This window comes from Equus przewalskii, chromosome 30 (genome assembly GCF_037783145.1).
Source record: "Equus przewalskii isolate Varuska chromosome 30, EquPr2, whole genome shotgun sequence".
NCBI lineage: Eukaryota > Metazoa > Chordata > Mammalia > Perissodactyla > Equidae > Equus > Equus przewalskii.
Window position 1 is genome coordinate 24,777,632 of NC_091860.1, and position 24,111 is coordinate 24,801,742.

A 24,111-nucleotide genomic window follows, 5' to 3' on the forward strand; every position below is an offset into this window, starting at 1 on the left:
ACAGGGTCTGGAAGCACAGGTAGGAGTTCTGGGAGGTGATGCTAGAAAAGCAGTCTAAGCCTTCCTTCTCACTTGCTTAATGATTGCAAGGCAATCATTCTGATTTTCCAGGCAAATTTTACCTCAAGAGTAAAGACCTTGAGTTCTGGCATGGGTTTTATGTTCCACTGCTGAACTGCACAGCTATCGATCAAAGTCCAAGAACCCTGCATCTTGTCACCAGTCAAGAGGGGACTGAAGCAGACCTGTGGTTCTCAAAATTGAGCCTGCATCAAAGGCAGCTGGAGGGCTGGGTGCAACATGAAATGCTGGGCCCACACAGATTTTCTGATTCAGGGCTGGGGCCTGCGAATTTGCATTTCTAACCAGTTCCCAGGTGATGCTGACGTTGCTGGTCTGGGACCTCATTTGGAGAACCACAGAAGGAGAGTATGGCTACATTAGGGCAAATACAAAACCTCTTTTTGGAAAACATGCAAAATGCTCACCCACCCGAAGGCTGGTTCGGAGCTTCAACTCTTGGGGAAGCTGCACACCACGGCCCCTTCATTTATGACATCACTTTACTAGATGTTCAACAGCAGGACCTCAGGAAGTCTCAAAGACCTGGCTCCACTGAACAAATATTTCTTGAACATCTGCCACATACCAGGGGCTCTGCAGTGACATCGCCTCACTGACATTTTCATCTCATTTGGATGGGTTGGAGTTAAATGATGCAAAAATGCTTCTTTGAGTTGACCTAAAGGAAAGGAGGAGACAGACAGGGATCAAAGAAGAGATTTTAAACACACACACACACCAACACACCCTGAAGTGACCTAGCACAGGAAGGGGTGGAGACCAGAAAGAGGGACTGAAGAGAAAAAACAACCCACAGCAGACAACAGATAAATGACTTTGTGGTTAGGTCCAAAGCATAGGAATTGAATCAATTCTGGAACGTGGTAACCTCCTAGACCTGCTTGCTTCTCATCTGGCACATTTTTGACTAGCATTTTCTTCATTTTTAAAGCTGCTTAGCTGTCCTGGCACCTTCTGTGGCGTTTGGGATTTTTCCAGAATCTCCTCTTCAGTTTCTATAGAACAGATATCCTTTCACCCACGGCACATAAGTGTCCATCTTCGCAATGAAGACCAGAGCTAATTTCTACCAGTAGGACTCCTTTTTTTTTTTAACCAGTGAAGCTGAAATATAAGTTCAGCCGCTGAAACCACCAGGGAAATTTGAGACAGCAAATGCAATTATCAACTCAGTTGAAATGTATTATTAATAATAATGCTTAGCTCTGTTGTAGCATTTTCTGGCTTCAAAGCACCAACTAATTAATCCTTACCTCAGCATGGTGAAGTAATTAAGTATTATTATCCCATTTGACAGAGGGGGAAACTGAGGCACCCAGAAGCAAAGCACCTGGCCCAAGGCCACAGAAAGGATACGCTCTCCGAATCACGGGCCTTCTCTGACTTTTAATTGTATGCTGGAAAGGTCTCACGCCTGGGGAAAAAGAAGTTTCTAGAAGGAACCACACCTCCAGAAAAGGGATTGAGGGAGGAAAGCCAGGCCTCTGCTTTCCATAGCACCTTGCTACAAATAATCAGAATTTTACTTTTCTGTAGTATTTTCCTTCCTCATTAAACTTTTTAAAAGCATGCTGACTTGGGGGAAATACTGAAGCATTTTAATGATGTATGAAATAAAAAAAATAATAAAACCTTCTGCCCACCCAGAGAGAATACAAGTCTGGGATCGGACTCGGGCTTTCCTTTTTCGCTCTCGCTTGCAGCCGCTCCATTTCGGTGCCATGTAGCTCAGCTGCAGCCCGCAACATTTTTTTAAAGGAAAGAAAATGAACGTCGAAACTTAGCAGGCTCAGCCAAAAGAGTGGAACCCGGTCTTCACTGCCCTTTTGCAAATCCCCTTCTCACTTCCATTTCCCTGAACTTTTCTCAGAGCTCTCAGCCCCACCGCAACAGCTCAGCTGGCTTTTTCTTGTATTTTGTCTAATTTTCTCTCGTCTTCCCTTGGGTTTCCGAATCTTTGCTTGAGCAGGAAAGGTGACTGGTTGGGTATGAGTGTTGGCACTTTCTAAGTCTCCCTCTCTCCCATACAGTTCCCGTGCTCGTTAATTCAAGGACTGAGACACACTGAGAAGACCCAAGTCTTATCATGCGACAGAGGTGCACTGGTTCCTTTCGAGCCCATCATAAAGGCCTTCGTGGGCTCCTGGGGGCCTCTTTCTGCCCTGTCCTTCCAGGGGAGAGCGGGACGCTTCACCAGTGCCTTTTCTCTTCTTTCAGTGGCACACTGATGACTGATGGGGGGCGACTGGGGGGCTGCAGGTGAAAAGGAGTGGAGCGGCTCCCCGCGCCCCACCCCTGCGTGGTGGGAGACCCCCCTGCCCCTGCCCCAGATCCTGCCTTGATGCCACACTCCCAGCGTCACCTGGTCTTGCTGTGAAACCACATCAGCACCACGTGTAGGTCTGTCCGCCAGTGTTTTGCTCTTCTCTGTGGGTTCATGTGAAATTTGTCTCAAGGAGCTTTTAAATCCCTCACATGGTTTAAAAGACATATATAAACATTTTTGAAAACAGACAAAGTTAAACTTTAGTTTAGTGATTAGGGACACCCATTTGGATGATAAAAACTGTAAAGAAAAGCTCAGAAATGATTACCATACAAGCCAGAATAATGGTTACTTTTTAGGATGTGGAAGGGGCTGTGGAAGGAGCTTGAGGAGGGCGTCCGGGGTGACCTGCAAAGTTCTCTTTTTTAACCCAGGTGTAGTTACAAGAGTGTTCACATTTTAAATCATTTATCACGAAGTTATACATTTTTAAGCAGTGTCCTATACCTCTTCTATAAGTTACAATTTTTTTTAAGTTTAAAAAAGAATGTAGGATTATATGGACCTCCTTAACTATGTGTGGGGTTATGGTAGTGCCCCATGAAAATTGACGGGGTTTTTTTCCTTTGGTTTTAATAAAATTATTTCTATTTCCTCTACTTAAACTCAAGAGAGTCTCTTAGAGTTCCCAAAGAAAAGGTAACCAGTTTCGAGGTTTCCTGATGGGTGAATTGTTATTTGAAACATGGCAGGTGATAGATGCAGAGAGCAAAACTTCTGTGGTTTCTTCTCCTGCGTTGAAGTTGTCTATTGCTCCCTGTCTCTGGAAATATGGGGGGTTAGAGAGAGCCCCATTCCCCAAAGGAAAGATCCAGGGAAGCCCTGATTCAGAGTGGTAATCATGGAATACAAATGTCCTCATGAGCTGGCCGGCCAGCCTCACCTCCCATCATGCCCAGCTGCTCCTCACACACCACGCTTGGTCCCTCAGCATCTCCCAGTGATCCACTCCTGTGCCTTTCCAGGTTCCTCCTCGGTGCATTCTTCTTCAGAAGCCTTCTCTGAACCCTTGAGCTCTGTCAAGTTTCTCTCCTTGTACACCGTGCATAACTCTGTCTTAACACAGCCCCATTACATGGAAAGCGTCTGCATGTCTGTCTCCTTCACTGGACAATGACGTCATCTAGGAGAGAGCTCGATCTATTCATCTGGTCATCCCAACCCCTTGCATTGTGCCCACACATAGTAGGCATTCAGACAGTGTTTATTTAAACCAAGCGTGACTGAGCAATTGACGGGTTGGACCCTACCTTGTACCAAGAGGGACAGTACCAAGGCCCCTTGCCCCCTCCCCACCTACCTTCTTTCATACACACCTACCCTCCTGTCTGAGGCTCCCAAGCCAGCTGACCATCAGGATCACCTGATGAGACTTTAAAATACAGATTCCTAAGCCGTTACACAGAGGTTTTAAAAACCTCCCCCCAGACAATTCGGATCCATCAGCCAGGTTTTGGAATCCTTGCTAAAGTTCAGGCAGAGAAATCTAATGGGATGTAAAAACGATGCTTCAGGGGAAAAGGAAACAAAATAGTAACATTCACCCAGAATGCTGGGCAAGCCACAGCCAGAGGGGAGGGGAAAGGACAAAAAATCTTGTCACAAGGGCTGAAATTTTAGCTTTTTAGCGCAAACAACCTCAAGCAAAATAAATTTGGTGGAAGACGGTGCAAAAGTCCAGGGTACCTGTCAAGCAAACCGTTTCTTCTCCTTTAAGAAAGCGGAAGGGGGCAAAAAGGAGCCGCGCTCTTTCACTGAAGCTACAAACTTGGGTCTTTGGCAATGGCCAAATATCTTCGACAACACATTTACACACCTATAAAAACAAAAAATTTGGTCAGAAATGCCAATAAATGATTTTGAGCCTGTATTAAAGCCACACAGCTGCAAAAACATAAAATATAGCTCTGATTTTTAGAGCAACCGCTTCAGAAAGAAACCAGTTACAGAATCTAAATAAAATGACTTTTTGAAATTTTAACGGTAAAAAATAAGATTGTCTTCAACTTTTTATTGTACATATTTCATTGGTCTGTGCAAAATTGACTAAAGACACAGATGACTACTACAAATTTACTAAAGGAGGGGAGAAAAAGTTTATGATTAGGGATGGGGATGAGAATGGATGTGGGTTAAAGGTGAGTTGAGCTTTTTATGGTTAAGCCTCCAGTCCGGCACCAGGCAGAACTTTTGCCATTAGTATTGATGCAGATGAGGGAGAAAGTGAAAAAGAAATTGACGATTCCAAAGGCAGTAGTAAGAAGCGTGTGCCATACCACCATGACAAACCAAGCCAATGATGAGTAGAGAAGGCGTGTTTAGGAGGTAAAGAGAAAGTCCTAAGATTTGCCATCATATCCACGGGCCACACTCAGGTCTGCGCTCCGATGAAGCCATTTTCAGCTGTCACAGGTTCTACCCGTTTCTGATCCAGCTGGACGTACTTGCTCACTCAGCTTCTCCCCATGGGCACAGCCAGAAGATGCTCTGTTGTAATTCCAATTCCAGTGGGCTTGGTACATTTTTCCCAGTTCTTGTGTTGTTATTAACTTCATGACTAACTGAGAGGTGTTTGACTTTTGAAACAGTGCCACAAAAGCTCCTCTCTCATCTCTGGGTGATGTCAGCCCCGTAAACAGGAAAGCTGGAGGAAACAATAGAAATCTCAGTGGTAACGCCTAATGAGGTGGACCCTTATTTTCCCCAAATCTAAAATTATCTCCATTTTCTACACCAGGCAGTTAAAAGGATCTCTGAGGAAATTCAGGATTGGATTTAGATTTAAAAGTAACTTGGGTGCTTTGGCTCTGCCATTCCCTAGGAAAAAAAAATATGAAGTCTTTTTACATTCTCCACGAAACGGATGATTTTAAGCAACTTGTATGGACTTCATGAAAAGAAATTGTTGATTTCCCAACGCACCTGGTGCAGATGATCCAAACAAGCCTTTAGGGTGGGAGACAGTGAGTTTAGCACCAGAAACTAAAGGGTGTGAGCCCTGGAGAACTTCAATAAAATGCCCAGCAAGTTGACAGCTTAGAGGAGAGAACAAAACTAAGGACTCTTCTGGATAGAAACTTTGATTCGTTCCAAGTTAGAGAAACAGCCTAGACTAATGATCTTCATTAGGAACATGATTTTAAATCCATAGTTTAACTTTACAGAGCAATCATGAAATTGAGCACCCGTGTTGACCTGCTGACAGCTAACGCGGGATATTAATTAATGGTTCACAGGACCCTTGCCAAAACCTACACAGAAACACACAATGCTTATGCTGACACAGCACCATCTCTTCAATGAGTACAATTAACTTTTCACTTTTTTTTATGGTATCCTCCAACCAATGCAGAGGAAAGGCATTTACATCGGCAACCTGCAACAGCTTCCCAGTCGCTCTCGGGACATTTAGATGCAGGGAAAAAAACAAGCTACATGATGCTAAGTGTTGCAAGGTTTGGCTCAAAATAGTCAGAATCCAGAAGCTCAGCCAAAAGTGTGAGGCCGGTATTTCTAAATTCTGAGTCTGTGTGGTTGTTGTTGTTGTTGAATTCTACTTCTAAGGCTGCAATCGCTTTCTCCAATGGTGATTAGGCTCCTAAGAGAGTTGGTTTTACTTGAACCCAATCCCAAATAATCGGGTAGATGTAAGAGTCTCAAGAAGGTTTTCTTCATTGATTATGTCTGTGAGGCATCCTTTACCACTGCTGATTAAATGACCCCAGGACAGAGTGGACCACTATCCACAACAAAACAACTCCCATAGAGGGGATGACTTATTTACTCAAAAACACACTACAAATCAAGACTTCATCCCATCAAGAAGCAAAGCACCTGGACCAAGCTTAAGAAAGCACCTGGTTATCACCCTCATTTTTTCTTAGCACTCGTTCCTTTTTCATTTGTTTTTTCCCCAATTTGTACCCGAGGAGCTAGGACTCCGTGTCACCGTCAGCCAGTTTCCAAATAGCAATTTGGGACCTGAATTTTGGAACCACGCAGGGATTTTAAAGCTACATTGTATGAATCTGCACATCAAATAGCAGAACCCACCTTACAGGAGAATGAGCATAACCTGCATTCACAAAATCTTTCACTTTAATAAATGCATGCCTATCACTGAAAAATACCTGCCCCCCAAGATACAAATTATGCCTCCACCTTCATGTAGAGATAACATTGCCCTAGAAGCACCTTTGGTTTTGAACACTTAGAGGAAGAAAACTTCTTGTAGCCACGCCCGAAACATGTCTCCATAGATAATTCACAGTCCACGGAGATTACGTCCAGAAGCAGGATTGGTGCAAGTGAACCGGCTGGAATATGAGTGTGTATTTTTTGAAATAATGGGAATCCACGTAGCTATAGACCATTCAGTTATTCTTTCTTTCCTGTCCTGCTTCCTCTGTTTTGGGGAATAGCTATTAATAGACAAACTATGGCCACAAAAATGCTGTTCAATGGATTGGATAGACGTTTCTTTTTCCTGAAGGTTCCCATCCACTGTCTTAAGATCCATAAACTAGAAAAAGCCATCACTACCAGCCTACTAAGAACCTCAACCAAGACTAGTCCAAAGTTTAACTGATTTAACTAGACCAAACTTTCACTGATTCTAAGGCCAGGGTTCTCTTAATTCTTAATCCCATTGTATTGTACCTGCAACGTACTCAAAAGTTAAGTCCTGTGAATTAGGTCCTAAGGCAGGCTAGCTTTGCAGATATGAAAAATCTGGCACAAAGATGTGAAATGATTTATTCAGCACAGGCAAGAATAAAGAACCGTCAGGTCTACTTTTTCTCATCCATTGCTAAGTGTCTCACTAATTTCCTCAATCTGATAAATTACTGATAAAATCAAAGAGAATGTACATCTCGATGTTCTTGTCTCCCAAATGAGGCCTAAAATCTGTGTTTGTTTGTATACGCATTTCCAAAATGAGTAATTTAGAATTATGTTGCTTATGTCATTTGGTACAGTCTGCCTTCAGGCATGAAGAACACAGGCATATTAGTGACAAATGTTGCTTTGTGTCACCTGCCCCAGCTAAACCCTCCACAGGAAAGCCAGAGGAACTGTTGGTAGAGAAGTTGGAAATGTTAGCACAAGACAGGACCTCCAAACTCCTTTCTGTGTTGTTGATTCAACATAGATGGTGGACGTGGGGGTGGTTAACAAGCCTGTGGGTGTATGGAAATCACAATCTCTGTATATGGCAGAAATCATCAGTCAGCATGGCGTGGATAAATAATGTTCAAGGTAACTGATCCCAAGTTTAGAAAAAGGTGGGATCACCGGATCCTGTATCACCGGCTTTAATCAGTGCAACAAACTCAAGAGAAACTGATTTTCATGGCATAGTAGTCAACAATTACTAGGAATAATAACTAACAGTGAGGGAGCGTGTGATCAGTGCCAGACATCACGAGGACTGTTAATAGGGGTTGTCTGATTTCTTTCTCCTGCGCGAAACTTTGCAAGTTGTGTAATAAAAGAATCAGAATCAAATGAATTGGAAGTCCAGTTAAAGCTCTTGCACCTAGCAGGGATGTGATGCTGGGCAATTAACCTCTCTAAGCCCCAGTTCCCTCATGTGAAAAATGAGATAATGGTGCATGCCTCATAGAGACTTGCAAGACTTACGTGAGCTAATGTGGAGAAAGAATAGGTGTGTAAGTGCCATTTACTTTTAGCTTCATTTATTACATTATTTCCAGTTGTTTTTGATTTATGCTTACAAACTAAATTAACACTGATGACACAGTACCTTTCAAAAAATATCAAGTATGATCTTTTTACATGAAAAAATGAAACTTAAAGAGTGTGTATAAGCGTCATCTTGTTGATTGCCAAAGAGAGTTCAGCTTCTCCGCTGGACTGCGGAGGTGGGGGTCTCCCTCCTTCATTACTTCATGTGTGTCCCTCACGAAGTCTTGGTCTTTATCCAAGAACCCTTCCAAGTTTGACAGAATAATCCTCTTGTCAAATACGTACAAGCCCCTGTGCTTTCCAGAAAAGCAGAGGAAAGACTAAGTAATGGCTTGCCTTTCATAGGCCCAAGTTGAGTGTAGGTGCTTCCCGCCGCTGCTTCCTTGGCTCTCTGTGCATTCCCACGGCCCACGCCACGTAGGCCACTATAGCCTTCGTTAGACCAACTGCTCAAAACTCTGCTCATGGGTGGATGACTTCATCTCCACAGCCTACGGCAGAAGGAAGGGACAGGAATTCCTCTCCCCATCTTCACAATGTGATTATTTGTATTACAATCTCATTTCCGTCATGGCAGCCTAGTTATTCCAAAGTACCAAGGCCTGGCCTTGCATGGTTCATTCCACCATGGTAGCGTTGAGGCTGTACAGCCTGGCTCAATTCCCATTACCATTTCCAATTTCACTTTAAAGTTTGCCAGGTTCTCTAAATCCAATCAAAGACTACCTCCTCAATGAGAAAACAGCATATAAAGGGCTGCTTTTTCTAGTTTTAAATATTAAGCTGAAAGAAGGCCCTTAGCCTTCTGTCAGTGAAGACATCAGCCTTGGACTATGATCCCCAACCCTGCTGAGATTGTGGTGGTTCCATCTTCCAGAGAACAGATAAGACTAACTGCACCAAGCAAGGTTTGAATGTTCATGCTAATAACTTGGCTCCCTCTAGAATTCTGCCTACAACTAAATCCATTTCCTAGAAGCAGGGGAAGTTAACTGTTGGCCTATGGTATAGTTAATTATCTATCATTTACTTCTTCTACTTGGTACCCATACATGAGGAATAAGCATAGGAAAATGTGATGTCTGCGAAAGTTAATTCTTGGTCTTTGTTGAAGACTTGAAGCAAAGGGAAGGATTAAATACTTTCTGGATATGTTATGTTTAAAAAGAGAATAAAACTAGTACATTCAGTGGCTCCTGTGTTTAGGGGGAAGAGAGTGGAATTTATCGTCAAGAGAAAGGAATATTTCTTAATTCCTCTTGGCAGAGGAAGGATGATGGATAGAATTGAGATTATCTTTGCGTTTTGGAAGACTTCACGATGGTGAAGTGTAGGATGTTGAGATTTAAATGCATGTGCTCTCAAAAGTCGAAGAAGCGAAAGTTGGCTGGGTTCTTTTCGGTGCTGTCATCACATACAGTTTTAAACCCTCCTGTGGCCCACAGAGGTCTCATAGAGGGAGGATAGGAGTCAGAAGACCTTTTGGTACCTTCTGTGTAGGATGCCACTGATTCATGGACGTCTTGGGCAGCACTGTTTCAATTCACCCACCTATGAAAGATACGTATTTTTCTCCAAGGGATATGACTATCCAGCATAGTTAAGTAAGAACGTTCAGGTCCTTGTATTAAAACAAAATATTACTAAAAATCCCCCCAAGATGGAAAAAAGAAGATAGGATTTCATTACTACCTTTGTCTGCTATTCCTGAGTAAAGGTACAACATGGGTATTAATAGCTATAGGAGAGACAAGGGCAGGACCGGTGCCACAGGCTCCGTGGTTCAACCCATCTCCTGCCTGGCTGCTGGGAGCCCTTAGGCAATTTATTTAAGCACCCCATCATTCAGCTTGTTCATCTGTAAAATGGGTATAATCATACTCCCTACCTCAGTCACATAGCATGAAGCAGTTAATTAAGGCACATAAAGCTTTTGAAAATATAAAATGCAAAGTATGTGCCAATTATAATAAATCCAAAAAAAACCACAGTTCAATTTTTAATGACCTCTATATTTTATTGAAGACACATAAAGCACATAATAAAATTAACCTCTGTGTCAAAAATTATGGCTAGCCTGTGCTGTCTTGTTCATTCCTCTGCCAGAATTACAGTAATAATTTCCTAAACTAAAGTCATAATTTTATTCATGGGTAGCAGTTTAACCAATATTACCAGGCCTACCTAGTGATTTACTGAGTCATCAAATGGCATCTCCCATTCTTGCCTCAATTTTTCTCAGTTATTATAACTCAATTAATGTAACACTAGGATCTACTACCAAAATTTTATAATATAACAGGGTTTTATGACAATTTCATGTTAAAGGATTTAAACACTGAGGTATGACTTTTTATCTAGGTCTTTGAAGAATAATCTACAATATTCCATAAAAAGGTAACAATATTTTAAAAGTGGTTTTAAAGTCTGGTTTAGAATGTGAAAATCTCAAGTGGAAGGAGGAAGAGATCCACGGGCACCAGTCCCTGGCTTCTGATCCTGAACTGCCAGAGGTAGCACGAAGAAGAAATGTCATTGCCTCTCACTTTCCCACAACAGAACAGATTCCTCGACCCTAAAAATGAACATTTCTCCTCTCCAACAAACTCTGGGCTCATCCTTGCTTAATAATTAATGGTCCATGGGCGTTCAGAATTTCAGGAGAAGGACAAGAGATACGAAATGAAATTGTGGTTATCATCAACATTTAGAAAATGATGGTAAAATTAAAATCAGTCCCATTATCTGTCCCTGCTGGATCAAAACACTCTGATCAAGCCATGAGCACCAAGAACACGTGGTCCCTGCCTCAAAGTAGTTACCAGGTTGTCAGAAGACAAAACCAAAGATTTTATTAATCAACTTGAGACTATTCAGAAAACCATATGTAAGAAAGTCATATGTAGTTGCATGAGCGAAAGAATGGAAAAATGATTGAATAGGTGCCTGTCACTGCTATGGGAATTCAGAGCAAGGAAAAGGTCTCTGTGAAGAATTCTTGGAAGGTGTGCATCCTCAGTGAGGCCATAAAGAAAGGATGGGGTTGAGAGGGGCGAAGAGGCAGTGAAGCATAAAGCCATGTGAGTATCTGGGTGATCCAGAATGAGGCCTAAGGGCTAAGGGAAGAAGAACAATGCAGGATGCTGCCCTTTCCAAGAAGCAGGGGCATTGCTCTGCACCCTGTCCAACAGCATTTTAAGCTGCAGACAAGCCTCTAAACGTTATGGAGTCACCTCTTCCAAGTGTTGCATTCCTGTGGGCCATTCTCGATGGTATTCCCTCATTTGACAATGAGTATTCTCCTGGAGAACTTAGCATAGGTGACAGTGAGTGCAATTCATTTCTTTGCTTTTCACAGCAAACAAGCTCTGTCTGCTCAGGAAAGTTGGCCCTCACTATTCTGTTTGTTCTACCCTAGACTCCCTTTCAAGCCCATTCTCTTTTCTACTGCTTACTAGCTTCAGCAGACAAGAGAAATACAGTGTGTGGAACTGGACTGGCCCCAGGAAAATGCTTGCTGTAGCTGCATTATTGCTGTGGCTTAAAATCATACTGCCCATCCACTTGGCACACACCCACGGTTTTTGGAAAAAAGAATGAATGATTAAATGGGACCGTGGTCCATACACTGTTAGATGAAGGATCCAATTTTCCTAGAGAAAATGTCTCCCCCTACTTTATGGGGAGGCTGAGAAAAGGAGAGAGAGATTTAATCAACTTCCTCCAAAGTTGTTTTTTTATTTTTTAAGAGCTTGATTATGATTCATATGAAACATTTTAAAGTTCGAGTGCTGCCTATAAACCTGTTCCCTTTATGCTAATTGCTCTCAATAAAACTAGATCAAGAACTAAGTCTCTCAGCCCAGGACAAGCTCCAGCATGCCTGCTGGGAACAAGTTCAGAGCGTGTAGGTCCTGTCTGATAGGCCCTTTGGAAACAGATAGATAGCCTGATGGATACATGATAAATAGACAGAGACATCATATTAATAGGTAAATGATCTTGCAAGGAACTCTAGGTGATGGAAGGTAGGACACAGTAAACAATTTGTCATCACAGACATTTCGTCAGAGAAAACCCTTTGAAGGGAGTAGGCACCTCGTTTCAGCCTGTATGATTCATCAGCACCAGTGGGGACCCATATAAACCTGCAGATATCTTTGAATTGGAATTGGGAATAGCCAAGTGAACAGAAAAATGGGAACCCAAGTGAAGCGGCTTATAGTGAATCCTGAAGGGTCAAGTGCCTCCGATGAATTTCCTCTGGTTTACCTACAGTCTGTAAACACGGTGAACCCTCAGCCACACTTGCCCTATTTCACTGAGGACTTCAAAGGGACAGCATGTAATGGCTCCTCTGGCAGGCCACCAGCTCTGACCTCCACCCTGGCTCAAGGAACCATCGCTCTGTCTACACTTCACTTTCTACTCTCCATCAGTCATCAGCTGCTCCTACACTCCAGCTAAGGAGAGGGAACAACGAAATGGGAGGGCTAGGAAGGCCCAAGCAACACCTCGTCGCTGTCCACTAAATTTGAAATTGCAAATAGGTTGGCCTAAAAGATGTGTGCTTAGTCAGGGCATCTTTTTTTTTTTCTTTTTTAAGATTGGCCCTGAGCTGAGATCAGTCCCCATCTTTCTTTTTTTTTCTTTTCTTCTTCTCCCCAAAACTCCTAGTACATAGTTGTATATTCTAGTGGTAGGTCCAGGGTGTCTTTGACACAGAGTTAGGGCCTCCAGAACCTTCCTCCTTCCTCATCTCAGTATCCAACAAGCCTGAGAAAGTGTTGCAGACTTTGTCTAAATTCTGCCTGCTACCTGTTAAGCCTGTGCCCTGTTGTTCCATCTTAACTTTTGGCAGAAATCTTTTTATGGACCCACTTTCAGAATATCTGCTAACTCATTTACAATCCTGCACGGTTTTCTATGTGAATCGCAATTAGTGTGGATGATAAAAAACCAATTCCTTTGGCTTAAGCCACCAAACACTTGTTGGAGGGCGTGATTTGTGAACTAGATACCTTTGATTCTATCCAGGCCGTGTACACACCATCACAACAAGCAGGGTCAAAGCTCTTACGCAGGTCTTTGAGGAATTTGGTCCTAAAACGTTGATTTATTAAAGGTTCTCTCTGTGCAGTGTTCAGAAGGCTAGAAGAAAGCAGAGGAGTGTGTGTTTGTGTGTGTATGTTTGTGTAGCTTTAGTGAAAGTGTCAACACCAACCACTTCTACTGCAGGGAATTCTCCACTAACAGCTTTGGAGCAGAGATGACTTTCCCAGTGGTTCTTATGCTGGGACCCCTGATCTCACACACAGAAGGAACGGTACAATAGACTCGAAAAATTTAGAGTAACCAATCACATGAATTCTAGAGTAACCAATCACATGAATTCTAGAGTCGTAAGAGAAAGGTAACTGATCATGTCTCTCAACGGTTCCATCAGAATTTTGCAAGCATTTAAAAGATAGCCTTTGCACACCTTTGAAGATAAATTCCTCAAGAATTATGGTACCCCAAAAGAGCTCTCCAGTCCTGGCTCCCAGACCTCTGGAAGACAGCCTAACGTGGAAAGATCGAGTGGCATCTCTGAAGTGTCTTATCACTAAGGACTAAGAGAACATCAAAACCCATTTCTCCCCCATTCATTTGGAGGAGCAAGATGTGTGCCAGCTTGTAGAAAATGATGATGATTTTCTTAATTTCACTGCCTGGGTCACATTTCCAAGTAGGCCACAGTAAAACTAGTCTAGACTAGACTTTATTTATTTGTAAAGCTGCTTTCTGGGTTTTGTAGGATTCCTTCCTCTAACTTAAGAACTATTGAGAAAAGATCTCAACTTCCCACTTTTACAGGTCATAGAGCTTAAAACTTTTTTTTTTTTTTGACTGAAGAGATACAACTTAGGGGGAGAATTTGGGAATGCCAGGATTTCATTGGGGCTGATGAAAAGCAAGAAACACTAGTTCTTCTCAAGTAGAAAAGAGCGAAATTCCTGACCACAGGATGCTCTATTGCATGGGCCTGCGCCCTGCTCCCTCCACTTCGCCCTTCGCTGAAAGCTAATCATGGATTCGATTCCTGAGAGAAATTGTAACCTGGGTGATAATGGCCTTACCAAAACTTGGATGTATTTCGCCTTTAAATTGATAAGCTTTCTTTGAGGAAACAAAGCTACTTAGGTAATCAAATAAAATGTGATAGCACCCTGGGAGTACTAATATCCCCAAACTAGATCTCATACAGGTATTGATCCCTATCAGGCATGGTGTGGAATGTAGGTATGTCATCAGTGCTAATCAGATGAGAATTGACAGGGTCATGCTCAAAACCATATTCAATGTAAAAATCTTATCCAGAAAATAGTTGTAATAAAGCAATTTCTTCTTAATGTTCTTCTCGATGGATTTGGTGCAATTTTCACCCTAAAATGAACTACTTCAACTTCATTTATCTCAGCAGATTAATCTGGATAACCAAGAATAGAAAGAAAAACGTTTGCCTATTTTCATCAGAAGGACAGTGTCAGCCTTGTGCATTCTTTGTTTTCCTAGACACCCAAAGCCAAATGAGCAGTGTAGGGAAATAAATATGTTTTCAGAATAACAACTTAAGATCAATTGAACCTAAACTAATAGAAACAGGAATAATATTTTCATAGCTATTCAAACTGATTCTGAATCCCACGGGAAGTTGCAGATAATTCCTATCACATATCACAGCAAGCTCAGCTTCTCAATGGTGGGAGGAAATTAACATTTATTCAGAATCTTCTATGTGCTAGACACTGTACAGGCATTTTACTTGTATTTAATCCCCACAACCAGAGCTGACATTCAGCTGGTCTGCTCCAATACAACACACTGGCTGGCATCCAGTACAACTGGCCAGACATAATTTCTGATTTGTCTGTGCCCTGAATGACCTCTCAAGAGTGCTCTTATTATTATCTCAGTATTTACAAATGAAGAAATTGGAGTTCGTGTGAACAAGTAACTTCCTGAGGGTCACACAGATTTTAAGGGGAAACAAGGACTTGAACACAACAGATCTCTTCTTATGCCTCACTTACTTCTATTCAATTTATTTCATGTTTTTACTTCGCTGAGAAAGTTTAGGTTGGGTTTTGACACAATTTTTGCCCAATATATGTTCAGGAGTGCAAATAGTGTCACTTGAGTATATCCATAAGTATTCATTGAGGGCCCGGTTTACAAAGTAGTTGAGTATGGCTTATCACATTTATATGAAAGAGATTTTTATTTTTTTAAGATATAATCAACGGTATTGAGTATTTATTGAAGGCTCTCAGAACACGCCAGTTGGAGAACATTTGCCAAGTGCTCACTATGTGAGGAACATTTGTCCATCCATTCAACAAATACAACATAGTTGAGAAGCACTTTCCATCTAGAATGAAAAACAAAACCAGAGTTAGGAAGAATTTCAACGTCCCTCCAGTCTCATCACCCATCTGATGCTTCAGCGTTTTACACAATATTCCAAGCAAATTACTTTTCAGCCCATGTCTGAATACTTGCAAAGCCGGAGAACTCATCTTTGGATAGCCATGTCTATTAGAAAGTTATTTCTTACAGCCATATATCATCGCCCATTTGAAAAAATTTCAATACCTCTTCCACATGGCAACTCTTCAACTATAGACAGAGACAGTTTATCTTATACTTCCATCCACCTTTGTCTTCTCCAGGTTAGATGGCTCAAATTCTTCAACCGTTTCTTATATGGAAATCATTTCAAGTTTCTCATGATCCTAGCTGGTCTCCTTTTAATGCATTCCAATGTTTATACTCCTCTCCAACAAAGTGCCCTGAGCTAACTCAATATTCCCTGTTCAGTCTGACTACAACAACACAGAGCCTTTTCTTGCAAAGTAGTTGAGAATACAGAACACACGTAGGTAAAAAAAAAAAAAAAAGTACTTTGAAAGCATTGCAAAATGATAGATAATCAAATACCAATCAACATGGTTGGTAAAAGCTACAAATATTGGACCTAATGGATTCCAAGGGATTCAAACCAGAGAAATCTTCCCAGAAAAGAAGAATTGTGATCAAATATACCAGGGAGATTCACCAAAAAGTGTGTGGAAAGCATTTTGTGGGGAGGGGGAAGGGCAAATTATGGGGTATCCAGAAGTCATTTTTGCTCACAAAGGACAGAGGCTGGTCCACTGAAAATTCGTGAGACTGGAAGATTGTGAAGGGAAGAGTTCTGGGGAGGAGATGAAGACAAGAACTAAAATGTGTTCACCGTCTTCCACTTGACAGGTGGTTTACGTACATTATTTCACTTAATCCTCATACTTAACCTGTTGGGCATCTGTATACATATTTTAGATGAGAAAAAAAGAGACAAAGTTAGTAATAGATGGAGTAAGGAGTCAAACATAGGTTCTGCTCTGGCTACAAAGCCTTAGATCTTTCCTCTACATCTTAGGGACAAAGGAACAGTTAGTGGGAGTCTTCAAATGCCATGATTAATGTAAAGAAGATATGATCTTGCTTCTGTTTCATGATAACAGGATGTCTTATTGCTGGCAGTGAAGGTGGTGAATATATGGTGTTTTAGTTTTATCAAATCCACACGTGTATAATGCTAACTTAAGTAAAGCCCCTCATCATTAAAAATTCTGGGTGAAAACATAGGCCCAAGCTGTGTTTCCTTGAAACAACAAACGGTTCCTTCTCAGATCACTGTCCTACAAGTGAAAATATACAAACAGTGTAATCCCAAAGGAGATAATTGAGATAACATTGTAGCTTTACTGTCTTCATTTTTCATTGGTGAATTCATTTCATGAGCCACATGTATGCTATCAAGTTTCCAATTTTTTCACAGAATATCAGCAATCTAGAGCCATCACATGTCAGAAGTTGGAAGTGATCCTGGAGCTCATTCAATCCCATATGCTCCACAAATAAGGAAACTGGCATTAGAGAGGTTAAGTGACTTATCTAAGGTCACAAAGGCAGTTAGTGATATGCACAATGAAACATAAATCTAGGCTTTTGGACTCAACAACTCTCTGCTGCCTCTTAGGACAAACACCGACTAGACCAGACCTAAAGTGGTATCTTCAAAATGCCAGCACGTCCAACTGAGAGGTTGAAAAAAATCCATCCTATGGTCAGTTCCACTGATCTTTCTTCCACTGAATTGAGTTGTTTCTTGACTAAATTAATCAAATCAAGCAACTTCTGAAATATTTGGACAAGACCTGGATCAGTCCCTGTCTCATTTCTTTATGAATACATCTTGATGTCAACTGAACAAAAATAAGAAAGATTGGTGTGCAGACACACATGTTGTCTCGAAAGTCTGAACTATACATTTGGCGTCCCAAAGGTTATAAGGTTATCCCTGTTAGGATCGTTAATCCAACTCTTACTAACGAATCCAAAACTTACATTTTCATTCCTCAGAGAAATAACCATGAAATAAGAAACCCTAGAAGCCTCAGTCTGCTTGGAGTGAAATTACAACTGTGCCTCTGTAGGGTGTCTCTTCCTAATTTTAAAATCAGCCTGTAGACGAGCAAGTCGACAGGTCAAAATGACAAACTCACCCTCAGAGTATTGGTTCATTGCATCTTCCTGTTCAATTTAGTCCTTTAGGTGGAAATCAGACCTCAGAAATTTTCTAATAGCCCCAAACTCTCCTAACTCCGTTGTCCCAGGTTATTCAGGTATACATGACAAGAATTAAAGGTGCTAACTGGGTTTTGCTTGTTTCCTTTTTTCTCTTTCATTTTTTTTAATGTTTTGCATCTAAAGTAAGGTTTTTTTTTCATGGGTGCTTAACGGTTTTAATTTTATAAAACATTGTGCAACCAGATACCTTGGGGAACAGTAATTAAGTGGGATTATGTTTTCATTTCAGTGCATTCTAAATGAGAAGCCTAAATGCTGATTTTTGTCTATCACCAAATGGGGAAAACACACAGCCGTGCTCATTGCTGAAGTATATTCCTTTGCTTACTACGAACAATTTCCTAATGATATTTGCAATTTGCCCTTTGCTTAAGCAGGCCTTCCCCGGGAAATGCAATGAATTCTTTAAAATAATGAAAAAAGTTTACTTTTAATTTTAATACTTGTTCCTAGTAGTCTCTAATCCTCATTCTTCCCACCAAGGGCTGGCCACTACCCCCCAGATAGGCAGAATATTCATTTAACAAATATTTCCTGTGCATCTACTATGGTTCAAGCATTGTTTAAGCCACTGGATGCTATAGTCAATGGAGCATCATTTTCAAGTTGAATTCAAAGTCGTTTCAAAACGAGACTGAGGAGAAGAAGAATTGTGGTTACATCTAAATTATATACTAATTATGAGTTCAGAGAAAGAATGAACCCTACCTTGAGAGTTCTTGTGTGACATCTCTACAACGTAATAGCTAGCCTTGGAATTCACCTGGATTCAAATTCCAGTTCTATCATTTACAAGATTTTGATCTTGAGCAGTGAATTTCCCTTGAAGCTTCTTTCCTCATCTATAAAATGGAAATAATAGTTTCTACCTTAAATGGCTCCTGTAGCATTTCATGAGAGACTGATACTTGAAATATACTCAATAAACGGCAACGATCATCCTCGTCATCACCTCACTCTTAAAGCACCAAGTAAACTGTCCAGCATGCCAAAAATAGCCGCCAACCGGGAGCTGCTGCCCTTCTGCCTACACAATGAGAAGCCTGTGCTGGCAATCGCTGTGGAATAGATCTCTACAAACAGATATGTTAAGATGGTCTCTTTATCTCTGGCACCTTGCAACTAAAAGATCTCAATAAAGCCTTAATTTGGATAAATTCTGTAGACTGTCTAGAAATATTCATTAACTATGGATCTCTCTTATGGATGATTTTTTTTGGAAGTGCAGTTTTATTAATTTCGAGCTCACAAAGCAATCAAACTAAGCTGGGATGATTTCTGTTATAAGTGCTTAGGGAACTCACTTTAATCAATAAATGGAGAGATCTGTAGTTATCCTGTCAATTGCGTCTCTCTTTCTATGGATCCACTTTCACAGTGCTTTTGGTACTTGAAACAAGCTTGTCTTCTCATTTACACCGTTGATTTGCATTATCTATGCAAAGTTTGTTATACAAAGACAAAGTTCTTCCTGCTGCCTATCTGAACTTTAACACATTTTTCTTAATGAAGCTCCAGTCTGGTCTCTGTACTAATAAGAAGACAAGCAAATTCCACAGTGATTTTAGCCAATTAGAATAATTATCTCACGATGGCATGAAATGTTCTTGTTCCTGGCCCCTTGAAAAGAAATATTTCTGTTAGTCTTCGTTTAGGGAGACTTGTACTGAGGGAAGGAATAAAATAAATATCCTTTAGCTGAGCGGTCATTGACTCTCCTAATGGAGTTTGGTGGCTAGACTTTCAGGAAGTTCATAGGTTCAGACAATTCAAGTGGGTCTTTGAAAAATGGGCCAAATGACTGATGTCCAGTGTAGAATGGAAACAATGAATGTGCTAACAACAAATCACTCTTATCTGCTCATTAATGTGGGTCCCCCAAGGACTTCTAATCTCCCATGTTGCCAATGTAGATTGGGTTACTAATTTGGTTGTTACATGAAAGTTCTAAAAAGGCATTTATCCCAATAAGTCTCTTTTTCACAGAGTTTTAAATAAAAGCACACAGACACCAAAAAAAAACACATTTCTCCCCACTCTTCCAAATATGACCATAACCCATATTCCTTAGCCAAGCTTTCTCTCCACACTATGATTATCAAAGGCTTAGGTGATAAAATAACCCCAACTTCAAGACCATTTTATTTTTCTCTGTGTTTCACCCTCGAAGTTTCGTTCTTTCTTAGGAGCAAAAAAGTCTCTATTTGTAGTTTTCAACTTGCAGCATAGGAGTAACCTTAGCGAGAAACAAAATAAGAAAAGTATTTTACTACAGTATAACGTTACGTAGTTTACAAGTGAAATCCCATAAATCATTTCACTTGATATGTTCATTCACAAAGTAACTCCACAATTATTGCATTTCAAGGACTAGTGTGAGGCAGTGGAGATGCCAAAAAGAAAGGCGGTATCTGTTATCCAAGGGTTGACTGTTCACCCTTATGGCAAACAGGATACTTTGATTCTATTCATTTTATAAGTGAAGCAGGTTAAGGGACTTGCCTTAAGTCACACAGCTAGCAAATGCCAGAGTTGGAGGTAAAATTGAGGTCTTTCCTCACTAAGTACCACGTTCATTCTATTCTATGACACCGCCCCTCCCTACTCTCCAGGTGGAGGACTGCCTCTGCCTTTCCCTGATGGAGAACTTTCACATCTAGTCAGCACTAAAACTTCAATGGGAACTTAATAAGGATTCAGCCTAATGGAAGTTTCTTCTGCAAAAGACATGTGTAATGTTAATGCTCTGAATTTATCTCAGGCCCACTGCAGTCTAAGCTGTATGCTACGTGTAAAGTGCTTTGTGTTTCTTCTAAGTTTCTGTATGGTGCAAACTGCAGGAAAACGGTTTAAAATTGGGTTTCTGCCTTAACCATGTGGATGTTAATAGGTAGTGGGTTTTATCTGAATTTCAAACATCTACTTTCTCATCAAATATTTACTCTCACGAGAGTAAATATGACAGCCATCATCATATGCTCGAAAATTATTTCATTTATTTTTAAAGGTGAGGGAAGTGACTTGCTCTTTCATCTGCGCACAAAATGATTGTCCAAGGAAAGATTCGTATCTAATCAAGGGGGTAGAGGAAGCATCTCATTAATTTGAGGAAGGCTAATAGACACAATCTTAATTGTACTGCAAAGAAAATAAAGATAGTGTTACAGGAGCAGGAAAGAAACCACGTGTTCTCTAAGCCAGTCTGTCACAGGAACACAGGAAGCAACAGGAACTTTTAAGGGACAATAATTATCTTCACAAGTCAGGAACTCCCGAAGATACCTAGCCTCTCCTATGGCTTTAGTTGGAATTCCTTTGTGGAAAAATGGCATGCTCATCAACTGTGTAGTTCTCACTTTAAAGACATCCTTATAGTCTTTATTTTCTCGTATACTTTTAAGTGTGGGATAGACTCTTTATGCCTTTCTGACCTTTCTGATTCTTGTCTCTGGGACTTTTTTAGCATCTGGTTCATAGCATCTCCCGTTTTCACTGTAATCTCTCTGATACAGATAAAAACAAAAGAAAGGAAGTAGTGCAGGAAAAGGGTTATCTAAATAGACCTTCAGAACATCTTGATAGTGTGTTGAAATATCTCCTGCCACTGGAGCCAAGTCTAGGTACATGCAGAGGAGCCAGTTACTAACAGCACTGTTTTTTTGTGGGTAGCTACGGGGTTAGAATGGGCAAAGAAAGCAGAAATAGCCAGGCTGACAGTAGGATAGGTAGACAGAAAAAGTCATGCGCTATCCAATATGGCAGCCACTAGCCACACGTGATGGAGTATTTGAAAACTGGTTAGTCCAAAGTGAGATGTACCATAACTGTAAAATAGACACAGAATTTAGTATCAAAAAAAAGAACGCAAATATCTATTAATAATTTTCATATTAATTACATGTTTAAATGATAGATTCATTATGTTGTTAAAGAAAATACCTTATTAAAATTAATTTTACCTGCTTCATTTCCCTTTTTTAACAAGACTATTAGCAAATTTAAATTACATATGTTGCTCACGTTATAATTCTATTGGACACCACTGTTATAGACTAACTTGGCATATCTCTACCCATCCAAAATAACTAATGCATCTGGTGAGTAGAAACTAGACATATTTCTCTGAAAACTTCTTTCTTGACGGAGAGGTCCCAAAGAGCAGATGGCAGGAACAAAGGTTTGATTAGCATCCTTCCATTCGCACTCATCCAATCCTTTTCTTCTTCCCAAGCAGAAACAGCCTTTTAAATGCTCTAAGGAAAGCTGTTGTCAAAATGATTTCCCTTGTCCTGAAAGAACCCGAAAGAATCTCCAAATCTTGAGACAAGCACAACCCTTAGAGAATTTCTAGCTTACCTTTGCAGATCCAAGACATTCCAACAACTACTTGAGCTTGATAATGAAGAGTCAATCTAAAATGAGCTGTTAAAGATTGAAAATGCCATTTCTAGATCAAGGAGTCACATGGTCTAGTCGTATTCTCTGTGTCTCTATGTGGCCATTGCTATTTAACCCTTAGACCTTGTGGGAAAATGGCAGAATAATAATTCTCAAAGCATTTTAACCCTGTAAGGGTAGTTTGGAAAAGAGCTTCTCTCACTTGGATGTCATGCAGAAGGACATTAATGTACTTTCATTAGTAATTATGCTGTAAAATAGCTTTGGCTCTAATTAATGATATTTGAAATGGTCAGTGAAGTAATCTGTAGTTATCAAATTTCCATCAAAGAATAAAACAGATGCATAAATCTAAAAGTTGGAAGGGAAATCAGTTATGGATTTCCTTGGTTATAGGTCACAGAAAAATCTGGCATAGAAAGTTAGAGGGTTTAGAGCAGTGAAACTACTCTGTATGATACTGTAATGTGGATCCATATTGTTATACTTTTGTCCAAACCCACAGAATATACAACACCAGGAGTGAACCCTGATATCAGCTCTGGCCTCTGGGTAATGATGATGTGTCAATGTAGGTTCAGCAGTTGTAACAAATGTACCATTTGGTGGGGGATATTGATAATGGGGGAGGCTGTGCATGTATTGGGTGCCGAGGGCATATGGGAAATCTCTGGGAACCTAAAACTGCTCTATAAATTAAAGTCTAAAAATATATATATACAAAATACATTTAAAATATATAAAAACGTATAATATATATATATATGCACACATACACACTATATATACACCAAAAAAAAGGTTAGAGGCTTAATATATTCCTCACATAACTGGAAATCTGCAAGTGGCCTCTCGATAGCTGTTGCCACTGCTCTGTGCTGCCATTAGGGATCCAGGCTCTTTGTATATATCTGCTCAATGACATTTAGCTTGTAGATGCTCACCCTCATACTTGTTACCTCATGGTCGCGAGATAGCTGCTAAACATCTAGGTATTTCTCCGATCCAGGCAGGAGGAGCATGAAGCAGCAGTTCCTGTTTCAGGAAAGTGAAAGTCTTCCCAGAAACCCTCTGTTCATGTCTCATTGGCCACAGCTATGCCACATGACCAACCAGAGGCAAGTGAGGCTAAAGCAGCAAGTGTTTTTAGCTGGATTTATTGCTATTCTGAACAAAATCAGGACTCTTTTTACTAAGGAAAAGGGGAATGCACTTTGGGTGGGCATTAGCAGTCCCTGCCGCTGAGGCATCTGGAAAGTTTCTCTAGTCACCTTAGACATAATGAAACTCAAACAACTGATAACATTGACCTTTGACAAGTATGAAAAAGCTGAAGAAGAAAAGCATACAAACTTTCAAGAAGCTATCACACTTATAAATCTGGAGACAAATGGGACTGAGAACTGTTTGTTGATCAACCACGTGAAATCTATTTTTGTTGATTATAAAGATGTCTGTGTAGATAATTGGTACAACTATATTTGAATAATAATGAACTCTTCTAGTGATTGTCAGAACATTATTGAGTAAACAGCATTTGACTATAAAAGATCATCTATGAGTTCAATGGTGAGGAAAACAATTTGGAAGACAAGAAACGGGAAAGAACCTATTTTGAGTCCTAGTTCTCTGTGTATATTGTCTTCCAAACGGCACCTCTAACTAATTTAACCATCTTCCCTCAAGCAATATATAAATAATCCCTTCCAGTCTAATGATTAGAAAGGAGTCAGTTGAATCACTGAGGACCACAGATGTCGTCAGCCTACCAAGAGGAAATGGCATCACCTAGCTAGTCATTTATCTTGTGGCTTTATGAGATATGTCCTTAGAAATGGAATGGAATGGAATGGGATAGGATAGGATAGGATAGGATAGAAATGCATCATTGGAGATAAGCGTGGTGTTGTTCAGAGAAA

At 40.6% G+C, this 24,111-nt stretch overlaps 1 long non-coding RNA gene across 1 annotated transcript; it reads right to left on the reverse strand.

Moving 5' to 3' along the window:
- Nucleotides 1-15,361: 15,361 nt before the first annotated feature.
- On the reverse strand, nt 15,362-23,242 carry LOC103556750 (uncharacterized). Its single transcript, XR_011535007.1, has 4 exons — nt 23,137-23,242; nt 22,151-22,216; nt 18,503-18,636; nt 15,362-15,530 (listed from the first exon to the last, which is right to left on the reverse strand). It is a non-coding gene; the product is annotated as an uncharacterized lncRNA (long non-coding RNA).
- Between the last annotated feature and the right edge of the window lie 869 nt (nt 23,243-24,111).